Here is a 6,555-nt window from a genome sequence, read left to right as displayed (position 1 = left end):
GGAGGGGGGGGGGGTGCGATGCCCCAGGCACCCTGATGTCCCAGGGACCCCCAGGAGCTCCCACCGCTCCGGCACGAGGGTTGCCAAGTCAGGCAAGGCTTCACCGAAGCCTGATGCACTGCTCGTGCCTCTACGAGGCAGGGAAATCCATGGAAATTCATTGATGCTCAGCTTCCAGAGGAGGGTCCTGAGCTGTTTCAGCTGCCCGTGAAAGCAGGATTTTAAAACATCGAGAAGGGCAAATGCCTGAGAGAAGCGAGAGGGCTCCGGGCAGCAGCGTCCACGCGCGGTGCTGCGGGTGCTGCGGGGCACGGGCAGGGGACGCCGCCTGCGCAAGGCTGCAGGGTTTAGGAAAAGTGCAACGCGTGAGTATATCCAAAAGGATTTATCAATCCTTGTACCCTTGCCGGGCTTTTTGCTGTCTTACCTAACCCCTGTCATGTAATTTAATTAAGTTTGTTTCATTTATTTTTTTTTTTTTAAATATGCATGCGGGACTAGTAAACTTAATTAAAAAGAAACATTGCTAAGCAGCCTGATACAGCTGTAATTTGATTTAATGTACTGGATGATACCAACATCATAAATGTAAACCGATACGCCTTTTTTTTTAAAAAAAAAAAAAAAAGATCTAAATGGAATTTAAAATACTTCTTCGTTTGCAGCGGGCTCTTTGAGCTGGGGTTAATTGCGAAGGTTTTCTTCCTCCCGTTCTGTCGCCGCAGGGCTTTTTTCAAGTGGGGCAAGAAATATTTCATCCTCAGACCAATTACTGCTGGATCACCTGCCCCATGCCCTGCACACGAGCCAGGTTTCCATACCTTTGTTCATGTAACGCAAAGGCCTGACTGCCTAGAAATCGGTGCCAGAGCTCCCGCTGATTCCAAAGGTACCGGGACGTTAGGGTTTGTTTCTGGAGGAATCCCCTGGATTTGGGGGGAGAAGCTTCCACCTGGCAAAGAGGTGGGAGCTGTCGTCAGGCCGGGTTTATAATGCTGTTGTAAACGTGTTGCGTGTAATGCAATGTGATATCAGACGTGGCGTTGCATGAGGAGCCTTGGATTCACCTCTTTTTCTGATGCTTTTTGCTCCTTAAATTGAAACAAATCCATCTTCCCGCAGCCAGCAGCCCTCAGAAACAGGCGCTGCATTTGGGGGATGCTTCAGCCAGTTTGCGTATCCCTCCCATGAGGTCCAGGTATCCTCGATCGCCCCCATCGCATCCTTCCTAAATCTCCCCGCTGGGGTCGGGCCGTGGCCAGGGATTCACACTCTAGGAGAGAAAAAGTGCTCGGGAATTCTGAGAACTCTCCCCAGCGTCGTGCCTGGCACCGCCGGGGCTGGGTCCCGGTTTCCTTTGCTGCCTCTAAGCCTCCACCGAAGGATGGACCTGGCTTAAGGGCTGAGCCCGACCGCCACCGACTTCCCTACCCGCCTCCCAGCCGCTTGCAAAACTCTTTGCTAATTCAACGTGAAAGCAAAAGGCTTTCTGCTTTTTTTTTTTCCCCAGCAGCCAAGCCGCTTTGCACGAGCTGCTGGTTTTAACCTTTTCTCTGAATTATTTGCAGAAACATTGGGGACGGGATGGGATGGGAGGTGGCCAGGTGATGGGAACCACAACTTCACCTTGCAGAGCTGAGGGCCCCCCCTCCCTTAACGAATCACTGGAACCAGTTATCGCCTTTGCCGTCTGCACCTTTCCAGAGCCGGACAAACCCGTGGGTGCCAGGGCTGCAGCAGTGCACGCTTTGCACAAACTGCAAGCAGCCCGGAACCAACCGAAGGCAAATAATTGAAGAGATGATAAATAGTGGGACTATCGCTGAGAATATTTTGCTGTTGGCTTTTAGAAGCTGTGGATGCAACTGTTCTGAGGACAGGAGACTCCCGGGCAGACTTCATTCAATTCCACTTTAATTTTAAAAATTAATACCTATAAAAATCTCAATTTAAAAGATCGCGGTTGTTATACTTGCCCCTCGATTTCTATTTTTGGTTTTTTGCCAGTTTCTTTTGCCTTTAATAATATATAACGACAGTGTTTTCCCCTCCTTGCTTTTAAACCTCCAGCAGGAGCGGGGGGAGGACCTGGCCGACAGACGCAGAGGAAAAGCCAAGAAGCAAGAGGAGGGAAACAAACCCCTGAAAGTAAAAAATACCATTTTCCTTCACCCAGAGCCGATTGCAGTGAGCTGAGATGCAATTGTAGGCAGAGAGGCTGAGCCGGAAAGCGTTACAGGTTTTTAATTTAACTTTTTTCCTTTAAACTTAAGGCTTTACCTACCTTTATGACTGAGAAACTGTCCGTGAGCTCCCTGACGCGGCGTCGGCTCCGGCACGTGCGAAATCCCAGCGTGAGCTTTGCAGGCTTCCCGGTAGTAGAAGGTGTTTAATATTATTTGTTGAACCGAGCCCTCGATAAATCAAGGCTTTTCTTTTCGCCTTGCAAAGAATTCCCAATGTGTTCCTGATTTTTGTCAACGTAAACAAACCGAGGTCGTTTTCGAACCGGGGTTTGTTCGCACAGACGGCGACCGCCAGAAATTTGCAGGCTGGGCTGTGCCAGCGGCCGCTTTTTTATTATTATTATTATTATTATTATTATTATTATTAATTTTCTACTGATCTTCTTGCTTGCATTTTATTGTTGATATAAACTACGGGGAGGGAAAAATCCCAGTGCTGTCTTTCGAATATTTATTCCCTACGATTCGGCGGAGTGCAGATCCACTCCTTGTTTCATGGCTATATCCTGCATTATAGCAATTAGAGGATAACACATTTTTCAGTCCTCTTACCTCCAACCTCCAGCTGCCCGGACAGGGTAATAGAAACCACATTTTGCTGGGCCAGGCGGTGCCCCGGCAGGGACGGCTGCGCGTCTGCAAGCGGCCTCAAAGCCGTGCCTGGTCTTTCGGATGGAGAAACGATTCCTCCGAGGCAACTGGGATTCATCACCCACAGCTAATTGAGCCCTGGTGAGCAGTTCTGCTGGCTTTCTCCGTCAGGCAGAGAGCACCGGCAGCATCTCCTGAGCCATCTCCGGGTGGGATGCTCCTGCTCCGAGCATCCCTCGCCCCCGAGATGCTTGGAGGACGGCGGGGGCTCTGGTGCAGCTCCCGGCTGGTCCCCACCCCAGGGCTCTGCTCTGCCCAAGGGCCGGGTAGTGCGATGCTAAGAAAACCTGGCGTGAAAATATATTAAGTAAAAGAGTTTTGAGTCCTTCCCTGCCCTCCAACAGCAAAGCAGGGCTGTAACTGGAGCTGCCCCGGCTCCTCAGGGGTTCACTGACTTTGCCGTTTCTGAGGGTCGGGAACTGGAGGATGTGCAGAGCTGAAGCGTTTGGTATCATCAGCTTCATCGTGATTTTCAGTGAACCGGATTAGTTCTGTTATATATGGAAGTGCTTTAAGTTTGTGGAATGTGGGACAATAAAAGCGAACAGATGCAAGAAGGGAGGCAGAAGCCCAGGAAAAAAAAATACATGTAGTCCATCTCCCTCCAGCACACAGAAACTCCCCTGCCCCTTCATGCGCTGTCTGCGATGGAGTCCCCGGTCCCAGCAGGACAGGAAAGCGGAGTGAAGAGTGAAGCCAAAGTGCATGGGAGCCCGTGGGGTGGCCCCCGAGGGGCTGCGGCTTCGGGCCGGGGCTGGCGTGGCTCCCACCACGCTGCACTGGGCACGGGGGCTTCTCCTGGGGAACCTCTGCAGGCCCTGGGTGCGCTGGCCAGAGGTTTCCAGGCCACTCATCTTCAGTGGCACAGGGCAGGGATATGCCCTTATGTCCTGGGATAAGATGCATTTTTAAACGGGGGTTTTCTTTTGACCCAAACTCCTTTTCCTGGCAGTGCAGGAGGCGTCTGACCTTCTGCCTTCGGTGGCACTATGGTAGGAGAAGTGAAACCTGCCCTGCCCCTCGGTTTAACGCCGTGCTCGGCCCTAAGCCTTCAAACACGGGACTGTTAATGAATTAGCAATTACACGTCAATGGAAAACGTCCACCAGGTTCCCCACAGTGCGCTTCTGCGGACGGAGGGGCTATTTACTCCGGCAACTAATGGGCACAGACAGACTTGAGCAGCACTGAAAGGGAATATCGCCCCCAAATACAACCAGATGTGCAAAAAGTACACAACTTTTCGATGGCTAAAACTTGCTGCAGAGCCCAAATCAGACTCAGCTGCTAGTCCCAGGTCTTGAGGGTTAGGAAGAGGCAAATTTTTTGTGCGTGAGCTATAATCATAACTCAGCCTTCTGGCCGAGACTGGCAGGGCAGAGTATTAACGAAGGCAGATGCTCCAGATCAGGGGCCTGACTCAAGTTCCCAGGGCCGTGGTGACCAGAGACCCAGTGGTTATGAGGATTTCAGGGCTCTCCCAGTATCTCCTCTGCCTGCGGACAAGGCTTCTCAAGGCTCCTCCATACTTCTAATGTTAAACTGCAGTTCATCTAGAAAACATGTGCTAGGCAAGGAGCTGAGATCAACGTAAAGAGGAAACTTATTTTGTTGCCTCCAAATCTTCCTGTTCTGCAGCATGGGCTCCAACCAAGGATGGAAAAACTCTTTGCAATCCCGGATGGAGTGGAGGATTTCACATTTCAGATAGGAAGATCTTTGCTCTAGCACCTACACACTTGCCTTGCTTTGGTCCTGGAGACCTTAGAAAGAAAACTATGGCTGGTAAGCACTGGTCCATGTCCGTGATGGCTCTGGTGAGCCCCGAGGGCATGCACGCAGTCTCGGAGCCAGGACAGAGCAGGTTGATGGAGAAGCACCCCAGGGTGCTGGGTGGGGGCGGCAGACCCCGGGGAAGGGCTTGGGGCGCCCAACCATGGGATGGGGCACTGAGAGTGGAGAGGGGGATGCTGCTTGCAAGGCAAGAGACCCGTTCCCTGCTGAAAGCTGACGGATGCTCGTCCAGAGCCAGCTTCACCCCGAGCCACGGCTCTCCCACAAGCCTTCCCCAACTCACCTTGTTTTTACATTACTCGAGGACAGAGCTTGTTTTTTCAGAGCAAATCCCCTGCTAATGCTGCTGGGATTTGAATTTATGGCCACGGGAGGTGCTGAACCACCAGGCCAGATGGTTATTTGCTAATTTTGATGGTTTGGAGGGGTTTTTGGATCGCGACAGAACCGTCCACATTTGCAAACAAGAGAAAGCCATAGGCTGAACTGTTTCATATATTAAATCATTGCATGGTTTTCTTCTTCCCTTATTGAAAACGATTGTTTGATTTTCGGCTGTATAATTTACAGTCTGCAGCCTGTGACCCGGTGCAGCCAGAAGGAAACTTTGGGAAGGGAGATAATACCGTGGAGACAGATTTTCCTCTTCTCCGAGCTGAAATTCCTCCTGGAGCTGAAGCTTGTTGACCAGTTCAGCCAACGCTGACTTTCTTCTGCCCCAGCAACACTAGCCCTGAAATGACTTCTTCGATGGGCTTTATAGAGCATCTACCGGTACATCAACGTGCACGGATTCCATTTACGTCTTTTGCACAACTCGGCGCTGTTGGGTGGCAAGTCAGTCACGTTGATTTATTGCTTTAAATTCAAAACCATAAAATAATATCTGTCATCCCTAAGGGGACAGTTGAAAAAGCAGTTTCCCCCAGCTTCGCATGGGGAGCTCAGGCGGTTTTAATTTCAAATACAAGGAATAGATAGCTTGGCTGGGGGGTGACATCATCCTCCTTAGAAGATTTCGTGTGATTCTTTTTCTTGTTTTAAAAGCTATTATTTTACGTATCTGCCGATAGATATTTGTATTGGCAGGTCTTATGAAATACTAAGATTGGATCTTTTCTATTTAATTTCTAAAGTTGCTTCCTTAACCGAAGTGCAAGTGAACAGCTCAAAAAAAAAAACAAACCGGTGCTTCGCAGATGAGTGAAAGCTTCCTTCCAAACCTCTTGACTCAACGTCCTCCTCCCCAGTGCATCACCCCTTCCAAGCTTTTATTCTCATCCCTCTGTATTTGCGTTTGCAGCAATAATTAGCCGCAATAACCAAAGATGGAATAGCAAAACAAAGCTGGGTTTCTCCGCAGCTGGTCGATCTCTCCCAGGTGTGGGCTTGGTTTAAGGCCAGAGCTTGCATTTATCTTTCCAGACAGGGATGGAAAAGTCTCAAACCTGTCTTGGGGCCGACTCCCCCAGCAAAGCGCTGGTGGTGCAGAGGTGGCGGCGGTGGAAAGAAATCAGTCGAAACCAAACAGTTGGAAAAGCACTCTGCACCAGAGCTGGTGGGACCGGGGATAAATCATCACATCTCGTTTGGGCCCACCTTCTCCAAGCCTGGTGAAGGAACTTATTGCACATGTCAGGATTTGGTGAGGTGGAAGAGGGAGCCCCAATTCCAGTTTCTGCATGAACAATAAATAAACCTGAATGTCCCTGACAGGGCTGATTTTCTAAGCCATCCTCCGGAGCAGGCTCTTGGCCGCATGGCAAAAGGCACCGCCTGAGACCCAGGGGCTCCCCAGCCCCCCTGTCCCGGCCCAGCACCGCAGACACCACCGGCTGCTGGGCGTTGCTCCCTTACAGAGCGA

This window comes from Egretta garzetta, unplaced genomic scaffold, assembly GCF_000687185.1.
Source record: "Egretta garzetta isolate BGI_Z169 unplaced genomic scaffold, ASM68718v1 scaffold402, whole genome shotgun sequence".
In the NCBI taxonomy this organism is placed as follows: Eukaryota; Metazoa; Chordata; class Aves; order Pelecaniformes; family Ardeidae; genus Egretta; species Egretta garzetta.
Note: the sequence above shows the minus strand (reverse complement) of the source record.